We start from the raw sequence: 17,804 nt of genomic DNA on the forward strand, positions 1-17,804 counted from the left end.
CGATGTGGGTCCTTCACAGCCAACAGTCACTCATCATCTGCTGATTTAAGCTCAGCTCTGGGAGCCTGGCTTGCTCATGGAATGTGTGTGCCGTTGGGAGTACCCCTGGGGACAGGACACACATCAGGGTCAGAGTAAGAGGTGTGACTGCTGCAGAGTGAGTGCCGTGCAGCCGAGTGTGGCTTCCAGCTTGCTGCTGGGGCCCTTTCAGCCCCGTGACCAGAAGCGGGCCATCTGACTGTCCCCTGGTTCATCTCGGGGGCCCTTCCCTTCTCCTCTGTGCCCCTGCCCATCCAGGGGCAGAGCAATTGCCTGGACCGCTTACTCCGGTGGGTCGGTGATCAGCAGCCTGAACTGTGCTCATCTCTGTGAGATGAGGCCCCCCCCACCCCGCATGGTGGACCTCACAGGGTCTGCGTGAGCACACTCATCAGGAAAACAGGGTCCTCCTGGGCGACGCAGTGTCCAGGGCCACAAACATGATGTCATTTTCTGGCGATTAGAGATGCTTCCTCTCCTTTGTCCCTGCATGCGGAAGGCGTAGGGCAGAAACACCATAGGAAGAACAAAAAAGCAGCCGGCCATCCCACTTTAATTAGCTTCTCCTCTGGCACGAGTCGGGTCTCCCTCTGCCCACCCATCCCGAGTCCTGTAATCATTTCTTACCACGGGCAATGAACATATGTCCCTCGGTTCTAACAGGCACCTGTCAGCACCAGCGAGCAGATCCTCCCGCCACCCTCTCCTGCCAATGGAGATGTTTAAGCTTCAGATTTCAATTCGGCCCCAGGGTCTGAGGCCCAATTTTGAACAAGTTGGCATGGGGTGGGTTCTGGTGGTGTCCTTTTTAATTGTATTATCCTGGGTGATGAAAACCTTTTCAATCTTCATGCAGAAAAGCTCGTGCTGCAGGGGCCTGCGCTCCCCACGGCGACTTTGAGCCAGGGCCCAGGGCCCTCCCAGGGCCACTTTGTCAGCTGTTCTAAGATCTTTTGTCATCCCAGTGCTGTTAATTGCCCTTGAGCAGGACCAGGCTTTTTAGTTCGGATTTGCCTAGGACAGTGGGAGGGAACGTGGAGCGACTGTTAGAGGGAGTTGATGTTAATTGCTGGTGGAGGTGGAGGTTTTTGCTGTTGTTGAAGGCAGTCCTCTAAATTTCATGGTCTTGGAATAAAGAAGCAGAGATTGGCTAAAGAATCGCAGACCAGATAACTTCCCAGTAAGCCATCGAGAGGGCTGCGTGTGCTTGCTTCTCCTTCCTCGTTTCACCGAATCGAATTGCCCCACAGTCAGGGTATCCGAAGAGCTCGCTCGAGTCAGAAACACCGAAGGCGCCTTGAGGACCACGCAGTTCACGTCCTGATTTCAGAGACTCAGCGGGGAAAACAATCCAAAAAAATTCAACCTGAGAAATGTAAAGGAAAATTGATAATAGCCACCTTAGGAAATTCTAAATACCATCTATTTTGCTGATGGCAGGTGGAATAATCAAGTGTCAGAAGAAAGCGCCTACCTGGGGGTTGGCAATGGTGGGGGGAGGGGAGGGGGCGGCTGTAAAGAGGCAGCCTGGAGGAGCTCCGCGGCGCTGGAGCTGTTCTCTGCGCTGACTTCAGTGGTTACGTGCATCCTGTGATAAAATGACGTACAACTACACACACACGTCCCAGTGGCAGTTCGCTGGGGTTTACACTGCTATAATTATAGACGATATAACCACTGGGGGAGACTGCGGGAAGCGTCCACAGGATCTCTCTGTCCGGTCTTGGCAATTTTCTTGTGAATTTGTAATTATGTCAAAATAAAAAGTGAATGAAAAAGAGTAAAACAAAAAAAACAAGAAAAGAAAAGTGCCTACCCTTTGGGGAGTTTGGGATAAAAAACTGAAGGACCAAGTCCTTGATATAGACTTTAAAAGAGTCAGGATAGACTTTTAGCATCAATAGGTAGGTGAATCCACCATGGTGATACCAAAAAAAGGAAGTTATTTTTGTTTTTAGAGAGAATTACCATTTTAACCTTTTCTACCATTAAAATGGTGTTTTAATTACAACCCTAAATGTACTGTTACACAATTGCTTGGTATAAAACACTAAGTATGGTACCATGGTAGGTGAATATTCCTCTTTCCTCAAAGAGTCAAAATTCCAAACAAGTGTTGCTTTTCGTCCTCATTGAGCTCCTGTCCTGGGCTCTTCAGCCCCAGTCCTGCCCCTGCCCCAAGCCCCAGGGACAAGTCACAGCCCCTCAAGTGCCAGGGGTTTCCTGCCGCCATTTTGGAGGTCACAGTAGTTTTCTTGAGAAACTGCTCACGACCTTGGCCCTGAATCTGCTGTGAGCTCTAGGGGAGGCTGGGCTCCACTGTGGAGAACTTGGGAGTGAAGAACCATCTCCCCACAGCTGGGATGGGAAGCCTTTCAGAATGACCTCAAGTGGCAGAAAGAGGTGTGTTGGCAACATGTCCACTCTGGGTTTTCCATCCCAGTCCCTCTCCTCCCTGAGTGCTCCCACATTTCTACTCCAGGAGGGGAATTACAGCCCCAAGTGGGAGGGGTCCCTCTGGCGCAGGTGCAGACCCACACTCACACCGCCTCACAGAGGATGAAGGGGCCCCAACACGAAATCCCCGAAGCAAGGGTCTTTCGGATACGAGCAAAGTCCCCCACACCAATCCCTGACGGCAACACACGTCCTTGCTGAGGTCACATTCAATGACCGACACCCAATCCAAACCACTCCTGGCATCAAGTCTCGGTATCTCCTCCCAGCTCAGTTCTCTGATACATTTAAAGACCTACTTATGTCACAGTTGCTTAGAACTGGCAAGAAACTATTATTCTTTTTAAATTCCCTGGAATTGTTAAGAACTCACTCGTTGTCACACATGTTGGGTACCTACGCTCCAAGACACAGGTCCATGGCATTGTGAGAAACTTGAGTCTCTAAATACGAGTGTCGCTCAACGCCTTTACCTAACTCAGAGTTAGATGGCTTTGCCTTTTGCTGTCCAGCCCAGGATCCCACTCACTGAAGGCATTTCTGGTCACTGTATCTCCTTCCAAACTAGATGGGAAGACAGATAGATCTTTAAGCATCATCATGTGAAAACCCTGGGAAATTTTTGTTTCTGGGAAAGTCAGCAAACAAGCTGAGAGTGATAGCAGACCCCAGATTCCGTCTTACACGAAAGAACCCTGTGAAAAGCCATATCACATCCCAGCCGCAGAGGGACTGGGTTGCAGTTCTAACATGACCGCTTCCCTGGTGGGCGGGGGGCTCTGGGCCAGTGACATGACCTCTCTGAGCCTGTGTCTAAGCAGGGTCACGGGGCGAGCACCCCAGCATGGCTGAGCTGGTATGGGGATGAAAGTGTGATCTGGTCACTTAGAATCACGCCTGGCACGTGGTAAGTGATGGGTAAGCGTGAGCCTGCCCTGTACCCTGGGGCGACCTGAGTTAGCGTCTTAGGCACGTACTTGAGGTAAGAGTGACACGCAGGAGCATGAAAGGCAGTGCTACTCATAATTACACGAGGACGAAGGCAGGAGCTGCGACAATGCCAAGCTTAGGTCAGCCTCACTGCTTGCTCAGCAGAGGTCTTGCCTGAAGGAAGAGTCCCCGCTTTGGGAATGAGGGCTGCTTCCAGCACGGCCTCCCCTCTCTTGGCTCAGACGAGCCTGATGGAAATCCATCCGCTCTCCATCCCTCCCCATCCCTCCCCATCCCTCTGCATCCCTCCCTATCCCTCTGCATCCCTTCCCATCCCTCCCCATCCCTCCCCATCCCTCCGCATCCCTCCCCATCCCTCCCCATCCCTCTCTCCTGGACCCCAACTAAGCAAGCCCAGCAATGCTGGCAGGTCCAGGTCTCTCCTGCCGCAATGTCCTAGAGCTAATGCAAAGGGCAAAACCTGTTCATGGTGTCTGGCCACTGGCTCCTTTCATCAAGATAAGGCCCTCTCCAGTGGGGAATTCTAGCCCTGGTAGCACTTCTGGCCGCCCAAACACGCCAGCCCCACTCCATCAGCCTGCAGCCGCTGCAGCACTTAACACTGCAAAGGACAAAGACACTTCACGGAGAGGATCAGATGGCCGGTAAGAGCGCAGCCACTCAAGTGCAGGCAGGAACAAAGATGCTTGGGGGCTCAGATGCTGCCTTGCTCTCCAGGGAAAGGTGAGCCAACGTTTTGCTTTTGGAAGTGGCCCCACCTGCCCCTTCTGAAGACACATCCCTTTTTTTTTTTTTCCAAAGTTGATCTTCATTGGAAAAATAAAAAACCCTGTAGTTTGATTTGATTCATCTTTGTTCTCAGTGATGGCCAGACCAAATGGACTGTTTATAAAGAGAAGAGGAAAAGGAAAAAAACCTCCTCTGACTCTTTCTCCAGAGAAACCCTTAGAGACTTAGAGAAAGTCAAATGAAATCAAATCATATTATTTAGAGCAAAATTGTTGGATAAGAAGAGAGTTTATGAAATCTATTGTTTTATTTGGATTCTTCCAGAACAATAACCATCCGCAGCTCTTCTGAGTCCACATACCACATCTTCTTCCCCATCTTGCGTTCCTTCGACTCGAAAATGGGAGTTAATAATGCTTGCCTCTCGGGATCTTCTGTGCGGATTGATGATAATAAAATAACACAAATACTCTGTGTTTATATGGTGCTGTTCAGTTTATAGAGAAAGCACTTCCACTTAATCCTCACAATGGCCCAGTGAGATGGGCAATATGAGACTCTACCCATAGCCGAGGGTTGAGAGATCACGTCACAACTGGCCAGGCGCTGCGCTTGCTGGCGGTGTAACTGTTAGCAGTGGAGACGAGGTGTGGCCGTGTACCTGGACGGGAGGATGGCTGGAGTCCCCTGTCAGTGGCCAATGCATATCCCAGCCTCAGTGTTTTGGCTTCCCAACCATCTGAGGGACCCAAGGAGTGAGGCTGGGACTGGTGGAGCTTTCTGGACCATGAGTCCTCTGGAGAGGCTGGGAACAATCCAGCTTTATCCCCTCTACTCCAGGTTGGCCTCACCCCTGCCCACCTGTCCTGCTCTCTGCCTCCCACTGTGAGAACCCACTCGCCAGGTGTGTCCAAGCTCAGCGACACAGCACAGAAGCCCACTTTCAGCATCAGTCCAGAAAGCCCACAGGGGTGCTGTCTCTTTTTCCTGGGAGACCCAACACCATCGCTCAGACTCAGGAGTTGAGTCCTTGCGTCTTCCGTCTCTGACTACAGAGCTTAAACTTCTGAAAGTAAATGGACTTTGCCAACCGTCCCTTGAGTTTCAGATTAAATTTCCAGTCTGATTTCTACTCCATCAGTACCAGCCCGCCCATTCTGGGTCGCTGTTCTCTTTGTTCTCAGATGTCCCTTCTTCGGGGAGTCTGTGGCCTTCTCCAGGTTGGTTGCTCTTCCTGGGGCTCCCGTGGCCCCTCAGAGCCACCCCACTGCAGGGGCACCATCAGCTGTGTTCTCTGTGACCCCCCCCCCCGAAGACTACAAGCTTCTTGAAGGCAAGGACTGCGATCGCTTATCTTGCTATTTCAGACGCACCTGGTGAAAATATTTTTAGAAAAAGTCAGCAAGTTTAATGAATTAATCCAAGCAGCCTAGAGAGGAGAGGCCATATACCTGAACACGTTCCTGGACTGCATGTCACACAGTGACTCCTTGGTGCCCATTCAGATGACTATATTTGCCAGAATCTAAGTGGTTAAAATGACTCCCTCACCCTCAAGGTCATCCCTGCTTCATCCTGTTTTTGTACGAAAGTGCCACCCTTCAGCCAATAAGCTTGAAAGACTGTTTTCAAAGGGAATCGGGAGAGGACGTGGGGTTTTTTCTAATAGAATTTGTGTTTAAGATAAAAGATGAAAATGATCTTTAAAGAATGAGCTAACTTTTCTAAGGCTCATTACCCTGATTTCCCTGGGCCCTTGTGCACGGAGCTGGGCTCACTGGCCTTGCCGGCTGTAGCTTCTGGTCTGCCTTGGCAATCGGTCTGCTCAAGCTGACGTGGTTGCTGAAGAAGAAAAGTGGACACCAGGCTGTCCGGACACAGGGCAGAGGCTCTGGGAATGACCCTCTGTCAACCTGCACCAAATACGAAGGCGTTGTCTCCCGCCCTCACAGCCAGTACCGACTGCTCTGCGTTCCAGGCCTCGTCTTCTATCGAATTTCAGTCATTTTAGACACGTGCTGCTTTGGGTGATTGATCATCATTTTCACTTTCATGAGGTTTAGGTGGGTGGGAAGAAAACCGCAGCAAAATAGCGTGGCAGGAAGTTTCTTTGCAAAAGATTCATGTATTACCTGTGGGTTATGGCTTCTTAAAACCCAAATTCTTAAGTGTTCTGACGTTAAAAGCTTCCTATTTGCCACAAGTTGAAGGAGGGTGATTTAGCGGGTGCTACTTCACAAGCACACTTTTACGTCCGGCTGTCTCCAGATTAACGAGTCTCTGCTTCTCGCTGGGGAAGGTCATTATTAGAGAAGGAGACTCTGGGTCCTGACAGAGCTCACGTGGGAAATGAAACTGAGGGGTTGTGCTTAAAATGTACTGTCGGCTGCATCTCCAGAAATGTTCGTGGCTAGAAGTGGGGTGGAAAGGCTGAGTCATCCAGATCTGGACGTTGTGCCAAGATGCTTCTAGAATGCTTGAGAAAAACAGAGGGAAGAAAATAAGAGCGTGGTCATAGCCTATAAACGCTTCCCCTTATTTCATCTCCTTTCTGGATGAATAGATTGAGTTAGAAAGGAACTTGGAATTCAAGATTCAAGCCACAATATTGTATTAATTTTGTAATTGGAGCTACCATCCACTGAACACATACTGTGTGTACCCTGCTGAGCTGAGTGCTGCCGTCACCTCTGTTTTACAGCTGAGGGAACCGCGGCTCAGAGACAGCGCAAGTTACCTGCTTGGGGTCACACTGCTTGAAACATAGCAGAGCCAGGATCAACCCGGGGTCTGTCTGACCCAAAGACAGCGCTGTGCGCTCTTACTCGGCGTTTCTTCTCTTCTCTGCAGGATGTGGGGGCGGGGGGCGTCCACAGGTACTGAGGGGCTTGGGCTACGCCGTGTCACGGTGCTGGCATTGCGGTGATAAAAGAAAGGCCTCCGGACCCCAGGGTTTCATTCTGCTCGGGCCCTGCCATATTGTGACCTGCCATTGTGACAGCCACAAACCTTTGAGATTCTCAGAAACTTCCAATTTCCTATCATTTCTTTTATTTTCTAATAAGAAGGCTTCCTGTTCTTCACCCAAATAATGCATTTTTATAGATTTCTCTTTGTCCAATTGATAATTCACAATGAAGTCCCTTTCTTTGAATCGTGTATCTTAACTTCTGGCTGGAGAACAAGACCTCTCTGAAGAGTTGCCCCATGTATGGGTTTGGGACCAGAGTGCGTGGGGTGGATGAGCAAGCTACCCTCAGCCTGATCAGAGTAGGTGGCACCGAGGCAGCAAGAGGGAGCTGAGGGGCCCTAAAAAGACTGAGCTGATGTCCTCCTGAGAGTCTGCAGTTCCTGGCACTGGAGTCACTTGTTTGGGTGAAGGTGTCCTATCACCAATTAAAATAGATCCATGCTGTTGTTTATTGCTTCTAAGTATCTTACTTCACTGCATTGAAACAGACGGCCCGAGGACTGGGACGAGGTGGGGTGAAGGGGTGGGATACAGTGTAGGTGGATTTCAGTGTAAGCAGCAGATTCAGGACAAAATCAAGGCAGAGGAACCGACTGCATGATAACAGCCAGTCGTTCAGATCAGTGTCCAACAAGGCACTTTGGGTTGAGGTAGGTAAACATTGGAGGACCAGGATTTGCCAGGAAAAAAAAAGGTAATGATTGTCTTGCTGGCTAAGGTGCTTTTAGGAAAGCTTTGTGAAGAGTTTGGGTGGTTGGCGGGTGACGTGGTACCAAACGTTCAGGGTACAGGGCCTGAGCAAGGAGAGAAGGTCTAAGACAGGAGACCAGGGGCTGAGGACAAACCCTGCTGGCGAGTTCCTGAAAGCGTGACACTGACCCCTGGTCATGGCTCCTTGAATGGGCAGCCTGGGGTCTATCACGCAAGCCCCACGCAGCTTCCGGCATGAGAATGGCAGTGGGCAGAGACCATCCCCCCAGTCTGTAAGGGACAGTCAGCTCTCTGGGACCCAGCTCCCTCCTGGTCTGCAGAGCAGGGGCAGCCGCCTTGGCCTCCCGCAGCGCTGTTTCCGCTGCACGTCCCAGCACTGCTACCGGCCAGTGGGCACTTCATTGGAAAGTGGGCCAAGAAGGGTCACAGGTCATGCCGTCCCCTGACATCCCCACCTGCCATCCACCCCCTACCTGTCTCTACGCGGCCACACAACAGCTAACCCTGCAGGCTCATCAGATCCGTCCTCCTTCATTCTTAAGATGCGGATGAAACACGATTCAAACCCGAAATTAGGTCCCAAGAGCGCCTTGCTGCCAAATTGGTCGGATAAGTGGCAAGTGTGGCAAATCAGCCCCGAGTGAATGTAGAACATGAGAATCACAGTGATCATTCCTTGATGAGACAAGAGGACGAGTAGGAGGCAGGAAACCGAGTGACCCATCCCTGACCTCCCACCATCGAGCGCTCAAGACCAGTCACAGCCGCCGGGGGAGAAGAGAAGGCTTTGCCGAGCACGCCGCGCAGACAAGGACGGCCTCTCCAGCACCGCGCTGCCTGTGGTGCGGGCTGGGGGGGGTGGGGGTGGGGGTGGATCACGTCGGGAGGGGACGCGTTGCGCACGGGAAGGGAAGTGGCCTGCACCCTTTCTCCCAGACGCCAGGGAACGGCCTCCGTTTTCCCGGCTCTGTCTGGGACACAGCACTCTCTCCGACGTGAGCCTGGACAGTCAGCCGCACATGGCCACCCCGGTGGATGTCCGCCCCTTGGAAACCATCCAGGTTCACTGCTCACGTTTCACTGTATGGAAGTTTATTCAGAAGCATTTTCCTGAGCCCTGGTTTTGCTTTCAGAGGCTACATCTAAGGTCCAAAGGGCATGTGGCTCTCTGGGAGCCAGACACCTCGGTTGCCTTCTTCAACAGCCGGAGGGAAATCTGCAACTGCCGGCCCACTGCGGGAGGGCCCACCCCGGCGGGTGGGGACCCGGGTAGCCCCATCTGTCACCTCCAGGCTCACTGCCACTTCCCCTCCGCCCCATGGACACAGGCTCAGGAGATTCCAACCACCTTTTACAGCAGCCTGAGATCGACAGGACACATTCCCCTTGCAGTGAGAGGAATTTTGCGATCACATTCTTTCATCCTTCCATTTAGTTATTCAACAGATCGTTATTAAACACCTGCTGTATGCTGAGAATGGGCCTGAGCACTCAGGAGGCACACTGGACTTGGGAGAGATGACGGATTTCCTGGTCCGGGGGAAAGAAACACTGGCTGCTTAGTGTTTCATCACAATAAAGACGTATTTAAACAGGATTCTCTCCTGTGCTGGGAAAGATATGCTCGACTGCCTAGGTGTGCCCCTTGAATAGCTCATCCTTCTATAGCTCTGCCTCCCCCGAGACTGTTTTCATTCCCCTTAGAATTGCTGGTTTGAGGCTATTACCCCTGACCACTTTCTCTGCCATAGGACGGAACGTGGACCCCAAGGAGACAGTGAGTCCAACCAAGAGTTGGCCTGAATATTCCTTTAGTAACGTCTGTGAGTCAAAAAAGTCATTACGCAGCCATTCCTCAAGGTAATGGAAGAAACAGGTAGATTATGGAGACTTGAACAGCTGTGCGGGGTTTCCAGACCCCATGATGAAACTGATGGGTCCGACGCCTAGGAGGAATTACAAATATGTCACTCTGCTAATTGGGACAAGAGAAGAAACAAACAGCAAACACAGGGAATATCTTACATTTTGACAAGCAGACCCGAAGAGGTGCACACCACAGCGAACTCGGGGGCTGCTTCCATCTGCGTCAGCAAACATATTCTGTCAGAAACTTACTAAAAACAACTGTATACATTGACTGTGGTGTGTTATTGTCGGCATTGTAAACTGGATAAACTTTGGGGGGAAAGCAGTATGACTGAGTAGACAGAGGAACAAAGATGGTCATAAATTTGGGTTTAGTAGTTTCATTCCTAAGGCCTCATTCTGGGGGGAGGGTGTAGCCCAGTGGTAGAGCACATGCTTAGGAAGCACAAGGTCCTGGGTTCAATCCCCAGCGCCTCCGTTAAAAAATAAAATAAATCTAATTATCCCCCTCTCAAAAAAAAAAAAACCTGAATCAAACCAAAAAAGTAATAAAGTAAAAAAAAATAATAAAGATTTTATCCTAAGAAAATTATTCAGTAGAAGCAAAATTTCTATGAAGGAAAAGTATTCTCTATAAAGTTGTCAACATGAGGGGAAAAAAGGATACATTCTGAATGTCCAGTAACCAGACACTGTGGATATGCTATGCAATAAATTAACATGCAGTCACCGAGAGAAATAGCTGAGAAAAGTACGGGCAATGTGAAAAATGTGAGGGAGCGTTATTTTTGTTTTTAAAGAAGCAGAGTTAAAAGTGATCCTGGGATGGCCACCTTGGAAAACATGAACAGTAAGTGAAAGTAGTAGCAATTGTGAGGGGATGACATGAGTAGGGTGTTTTCCAATGTCTTTTTCACATTGTTATGGCTCATTTTTGAGGAAAAAGTGCTCACAAATGAAATCTAAGGTCTCTCTGTCCAATACACGATGGTCTCGCACCGTCTCATACCAGTCTCGTGAGTGAAGGGGCACGGCAGGGGCTGGGAAGTGGCTTTTAACCAAGACCTGCACCGAGGATGCTGAGGGGTGAGAGATGTGCGGGAGCAGATGGAGCGCGGGGAGAATGGCGGTTGCTTCTTCCCGGAACCGCGTCCGCCGGCTCCGTGTCGCACGGCACATCGCACTCAGCGGCGGGCTGCCCAGGACGCCAGCATCCTGGTGGGCGTCCTCCACAGAAAGCATGGCAAAGCCCACCCAGCAGAGCCAGACTGAAAGGTTTGTAATTAGATCAAAAGGGCTGAGTGGGGTCTGGGTTTCACATGACATGTATTTTTTTCATCTACTTTCTCACTCAAATACTTTTGTTGTCAGTGTCTCTAGGATACATTCACCCTGGTTGCATTGAATGTAGTATTATTTTGTTACTCTTTTTTGTAATGTTGTATGATATAAATGTGACTCTTCATTAGACTTACAGATTCTTTCCTAGGCATTTGAGAGGAGTCGGTCAAGGTCCTTCACCTAAGCTTACTCACACACACACACACATACACACCAGCCCCCACCTTTTTCTTAAAGGAAAGAAAGACAAAGACCTGAAAGCCGCCAGGAAGCTGGACCCCCCCCCCTTTTGTTTGTGCTCAGCCTTTTTGATCCGGACTTCCTGGGAGGAGAAACCACCCGTGCAGGAAGCCAGAGGGCAGCCGGTTTTTGTATTTCCCTAATTTCCTGGGGAGGACCCCCTGGATCTGACCTGTTGTCTTTCCCCAAGAAACACGGGGACCCTGACGCCACTATTTTAATAAATAGATGGTTCTCAAAGTCCTCGGATGCCTTTTGATAAAGCCACCCCTCCATGAAAGGAAGGTTTTCCCTGCACCCCCAGCCCCAGCCTCCAGGACTCCAGGTGACTTCTCCACCCAGTGCAACGCTTCCCAGCCTCACCCCCTGCAGGGGTCTTGGTCCCCTCAGGACCATGTGTGAGCAGAGGAGAAACACAGTTGCGTCCTCTGAGCTGTAACCCGGTTACTCAAAAGAAACAGTTTTCCTTCTAACAGCTTTTCTCTGCTTCTTTGTTACTAAGTATTACCTGCAGAGTACAGTGAAGCTATCACAGTTGCTGTATTAGTGAGGACATTGAAAATAGACTAAAAATTCGTAACCACTATACTGACACCATCTTCTGTATTTTGGCTTCTGACTGTCACGTGAAAATCCCGAGGATGGCGGCTTCCACGCGTCTAGCATTGGCCTGGGCATGATTTGCCCTCTGGAATCACACCGGACTTTGAGGAGGGGCACCAGGAGGGCAGTTCCAGAATTGCTCAGCAAGATGCAAAGCGAAAGACTATCAAACCTGCTGTTTGAGGCAAACTGGCATCACATTGTACGAGCATTTCTTGACTTCCCAAATCTGGCCAATGCTGCTCTGATGGAGAAAAATCCCAGCCTTGGAAAGCCATCACCCTATTCAGGACACCGTCCATTTCCTTAGCTCTGGAGTAGAGAAAATTCCAGTAGAGAATATATTTCCACTCTGTTCCTTATAAATGACCACCATCTGTTTCTTCAACAATTTTTAAGATGTGGTACTTTGTAAGCTACCATAAAATTCCAATTTAATTCATATACATCAGAATAAAAGGGCTGGAAGTGTTTAGGGGGTGCAATCTAGGCAGGGAGAAGGCGGGCACTCTGACAAGGAAGGAAATTCTGGGGTTCCAGCCCTTCCAATGAAGCGTGGCTTAGCCTGGCGTGTAGGCGCCCCTCCCGGAGTCTGGGTCACGAAGTGAGCCCAAAGACAGCCGTCACCCAGAGCACCCTGAAAAGCCTCCTTCTTTATAAAACATTTCCTTCTCACATTCGCAGCTCCTGACCCACAGCTACGCTCCCCTGGTGACTGAGAACTTTTACCACTTGGGCTGTTTTGTAAGGAGACCAAATAAAGTGAGCAAGTGCAAGGTTTTCAGCCAGAGTCCGTTATGAGTATTTTTTTGTGACCTCTGCTTCACCACCAGTATGAGCTACGCTCAGACAAAAGTTCCCGTGCAGCCTGATCTACCAGGAAAGTGACAGTAAGTCTGCTCTCTGTCTGCGTGCGGGAATTCCAGGGTGGACACTGGGGTCGCTCTTGTGGAGTCAGACATTCAAAAGCCTCGGTGGCAGCTGGCAAGGCGCTTTTACTGGGCACGATTTCACCATCAGAGTTCAGATGCACCCTTTCACATTTCCTGTGTGTTTGTGCCCCTCCTTCTCCAAATATGTAACTCCCTAACTCTCTGCATCCTTTATTGTCTTCTAAGGAATTGATAAGCCTCTCGCTTCTGGCACCAACTCCAAGGTCTCCTTTCTAGTTACAATATCTCTTCAGATGTGCAACAAAGCAGAATCAACCGGATCCTCTAAGGAGACGAGTCAGAGTCACTGTGAGAACAGAGGACAGCCTTTCTCAGAGCGTTGTTTATTATCATCAGTTGTTAAGCACGCGTAAAAGTGCTTAACACGGTACCTCTGCGTAAAGCAGGACTTCGAGGACAGTCAGTCCTCCGGTGAGGGGTGCGGGGCGGGGGCGTGAGGGAAGCAGCGCATCCGCCCTGGCAGACGCTGGGGAGGAAAGCCTCTCCTGCGCCTCTGGGTTCTCTGGCTGGTCTAATAATTACATTGACAGAAGACAGATTATCAGGAGAAAAACAAATTTAATTTCGGGTGTACGGGAACCTATACAATATGAGACTCTCTGACCAGAGCAGGCAGCTTTAATACCTTTTGGCCAAGGAAACAATAAACTTGTGAAGAATTGACAAAACAAAGGGGTTTGTCCTGAGGCGGTAAATTTGGGAAGAAGTCCCAGGGTTTGTTTACCCAGCCCCCTTGGCACTGAATTCCCCGTTCCTGGCGGTAAGGGAAGGGCAGCTTCACATGGGAGGTTCCTTGACTGCTTTCAGGGGACAGGGCAGGGTCCTCTTTCGGCACCTGTGCTTTTGAGGTGGCTTATTTCACTCCCCTCCAGTTCTGCCTTTGAAACTGAGTCGGTAAATTGCTCTGTCGAACTAGTGTCTTAGTCTTGAACACGAATCAGTGCGGGTCAACAGCTGCGTCTCATTTTAGGCAGCGGTGCTGAGGGTGGGCCCCCACAGCCAGTCCCACGTGGCGCGTCAGGTATTTAATAAGAGATATTTCTATGGAAGCGGAAGAAAAGCAATGGCTAATGGGCAGGGCAGACCACAAGCCCGGCTTCTGGGTCTCGAAGGCAGCGAGGCGGGACAATCTCTCGATGTCGGGCTTGCAGCATCTTCAGGTGAAGGGAAGCAGGTGGGGGCGTCCTGACAGATTTTCCTGGTTTGCGGACGGAACATCTCTGGTGGTCTTTCTGAGTGGCTCACACAGCAAGAGGCACGAAGATGGCCCAAACACGCGCCGTGGTGGTGAACGCGCCCAAGTTTACATCCAGTGGCCCAGCTTTTAGCTTACGTGGCTTTGGGAAGAGGTGATTTGAGTTCTCAGTGATGCCAAGTCAGAAGGGTGAGGAAAAATTGGAAGCATGAGTTTGGAGAGTTGTAGCCAAATGTCGGAGGAGTCTGGAAGAAGGCAGGATCCCATTCGATTTACAGGTAGAAAGCAAAACCTCAAAGACCATGACCAGAACTAGAATCTAATATCCATAAATGTGTGTTTTCATTTCTACTCAAACGTAATTTTTCTCTCTACACAGAAGATGCTAGACTGGAAACTCAGGCTAGAAATAGGGAACAGGGCTAGTCCAGTATGATTACCAAGCTTCCAAATAGAAGCCTTCCACTAGTTACGACAAGAAAATTGCATGTGCTGTCCTTTGAGAAGATACAGCCACTGTTAAAGCCACATCATTAAAAAAAGAAAAAGTAAGCCACACCAGGATAAATAGAACCAGGCTCACTCACTTTCATAAAGAAGTGAAGAGGCACAGCTTCCCAAACCTGCTCATGTCAGTATTCACAAAGGAGGGTGGTAAATATGGGGTGCACCCAAGACCCTTGGGGGTAGAGTTTGAAATTACCTGCTGTAAACCAGAAATTTACTTATGATTTCTCATTTTCACTTTAGAAAGCTCTCTGTGGATTGTGCATTCTATTCCCTAATATTCTCATTTCCATTTTAATATAAAAATAATGTTGTAAATGGCCATTTGTGCGTCCCAGGCCCCTACAGGGTTTAAGTGTCTCGACTTAACAAGCAGCAAGTGGAGAACATAGTTTGACCCATACAAAGTGCTTGGAAACCCTGTGAAGATTCGGATTCAGACTCTATGCCCAGGACAGGCTCCCAGATTCTGCGTATCTGAACAAACTCCCAGGTTGTTCCTGTGCAGCTGGTCCAAGAGCTGCACTTTGAGCAGCAAGGGTGTAGACCAGCAAGTTGCACAGGGATCTCTGGCCAGCTGCTGCAGCATCTCCTGAGAACTCGCTACAAACGCAGACTCTTGGCCGCTCATTCACATCTACTGAATCCGAAACTCCAGGGATGAGGCCCAGGAATGCGTGTTTTTAGCAAACCCTCCAAGAGGGCTTCTGTGGTACAGAGATGGCTTCAGGGTCCATGCAGATGGCTTAAAACCGAGAAATGGAATTTCCTGGACCTGATTCAGGAGCCGAGAGTCAGAGCCGAACTTGCTGTGACCAGGGAAACAAACACGCTGCACAGTGAAGACCCAGAGGGGGTCCCCGGGGGAGGGATCTGTAGGCATCTTCCCACTGGAAGAGTCACGGCGCAGAAACAGAGTAAGTTACAAGCCGGATAAATTCACACACACGTGACAGGACCCTCGGTCCCGCGAGAGTCTGTCACTTGGAGTTTTCCTTCCACCGTCTTCCTCCCTCACAAAGATGAGACAGGCTTTTCTTCAAGATTTGAGGGTCCACGTTCATTTACATCCTCAGCACTGAAGGGCTGCAAACAAATGTTCCCTGCAGAGTGAATGGTAGCACTCAATCCTTTAGGGGCCGTGGATATTTTCGTTTTTAAACAACTTCATGTTACAGTTATTGAAGAATTGACACCCCCTTGGCCAACCCAGGGAGGCTGCATGCTCTTTGAGAAGCCAGCTTTATGAAAAAGGCCTTCCTTCTGCCCACATCTTTCCCTGCCTCTACCCTCTCCTCCACCGGAAGTGTTCATTCCAGCTTCCAGAGTATCTGCTTGGTTGAAAGGTTTAAATCATTCATTTTACTTTAGAATTAATATGTGACACGGAGTAGTAGGCGTTCGTGGCAGGAAATTAATGTCTTGGGAAAATATTATCTGGTGAGATAAATACATACCATATGGTGTGTCCTGTGTATTATCTAATGCATCTCAGGCATGTTTCCTGGGAATTGTACCTAGGTGGTGAAAAGCAATGGTTTTCCCATAAATTCTCCTGTGCCAAGGTCTTGCTTTGCACAGACGTGAAGGGTGTGCCCGGGTGAATGCCGTATTTGAATGTGGACCTCAGGGACTAGCAGACCATGCTGACGCACAGCGGCAGAGCCAGGAAATACTTGGTTGGTTGGACCTTTTCTAATTGTTTTCTTTTTCTTTTTTTTCTTTTTGATCAAAAGCAAAATCAAAGCTATTTTCGGTACAAAACCAAATTCTAAACAACACCCAGTAGAATTAGCCAAGCAACATTTCACCGGAAAATCACCTACAGAATTCAGTGCGCAATTTAGAATTAGTAATTGGTGTGTTAAATGGATGTGCGGAGAGAGTGCCGAGGGGATGAGTCAACACTTCTGAAAGAACCTTAATTTCAGGATTTCCTGAGTGAGTGCTCCAAATTATAAGCCTACCTCCACATTAGCACATGGGTTAGAGATGTCAGGTCACCCAGACATCGGTTGTGTGCATAATTTTAAAAAGAATAAATACCACTTAGGAAATTGCTCTGGTTCATTCTGCCAAAAGGAACACCCTTTCTGGGCACGTAGCCACCAAGCAGTTGTGCCGCTTTCTTGGTGACTATGGAACCCTGAAACACGGTCTGCAATTTTATCAAAGGATTCATTGCAGTGACTCAGGGCATAATCAGGGATAGCAGCTGTTAGAACCTAGAATGATGGCCTGGGGTTCCTTAGAAGGACATTAGCTTTCATCTGAACATACTGTTGACCTTTCAGTTATTTATTTAAACTTGAGTCCTACCATCTTACTGTCTCTACTGCCCACAACCATCACTTCTTATCAACTAACGTCTAAGATTCGGCAATAGCCCCTGTATGTCTCCTAGGCTTCAGTCTTGCCCAGCACAGTCCATCTTCTATGCAACAGCCAGCACGAGCCTTCGAGAGCTTCTTACCCAGCTGAGGCTCCCGGGCAGGAAGGGCAACCCACTCCTGGAGCAGCTATCTACAATGGCAGCCCTTCAGGTCTCCCAAGATGGGAAGGGCTCCCACAGTCAACTCACCACTATAGGACCTGTTGGTCCCTTGGCACCAGCTCAGGGGCTCACTGTTGGGGTCTGCGGCAGACAAGTTGGACATTCAAAGCCAGCAGTGGTGAGACAGGCCTTGGGGAGTGGACTTCATGCTGCTGGACTTGGTCGTAGCCTGTCTCTGCCACCGTGGCCGTCCTGTCCTTGGGACTGTTGTGTGACTTCTGCATGGCTGATGATGAAACGGACCAATGTCAACTGGCCAAGTCACTGTGTCTGCTTAGTCACTCAGTGCCACCTCTGTGATGCGCTCAGGTGGGCCTGAACATGTGATGTAAACATCGTACACTCTGTGCCCACTCAGATTGTCCATCCCCATGCCCCTCTCCCAGAACTCCTGGTCTCAACCTCCCCTTCCTTTCCCTTCCAGGCCACTGCCCGGTAGCCTGTCTGTTTTTGCATCTCAGGCAATGTGAGGGTCAATGCTTTGCCCGTTAGGAAAACTTTCCCTTTCTCCTGCCTTTCAGTCACCTGCGAATGTGGCCTTACTGCAGCCCCCATCCTTTTTTGGCTTGCACGCACATACAGAGCCAACCTGTCTGCACATCAGCCTTGACTTTTCACTTCCTTAGGGATGGACTGGGTGCGCTGGTGAGACCACAGCTGGTGAGGGGGCCTGGCGCTACCTGC

General features: G+C 49.7%; 1 long non-coding RNA gene and 1 other non-coding gene across 2 annotated transcripts; one reads left to right on the top strand and one right to left on the bottom strand.

Moving 5' to 3' along the window:
- Window positions 1-576: 576 nt before the first annotated feature.
- LOC140691587 (uncharacterized) lies at window positions 577-17,306 on the bottom strand. The gene is made up of 2 exons (XR_012067341.1): window positions 17,148-17,306; window positions 577-1,405 (listed from the first exon to the last, which is right to left on the bottom strand). It is a non-coding gene; the product is annotated as an uncharacterized lncRNA (long non-coding RNA).
- TRNAP-AGG (transfer RNA proline (anticodon AGG)) lies at window positions 10,133-10,205 on the top strand. The gene has a single exon. It is a non-coding gene; the product is annotated as a tRNA-Pro (tRNA).
- Window positions 17,307-17,804: the final 498 nt, after the last annotated feature.

Source organism: Vicugna pacos, chromosome 35 (genome assembly GCF_048564905.1).
Source record: "Vicugna pacos chromosome 35, VicPac4, whole genome shotgun sequence".
Classification (NCBI taxonomy): Eukaryota; Metazoa; Chordata; class Mammalia; order Artiodactyla; family Camelidae; genus Vicugna; species Vicugna pacos.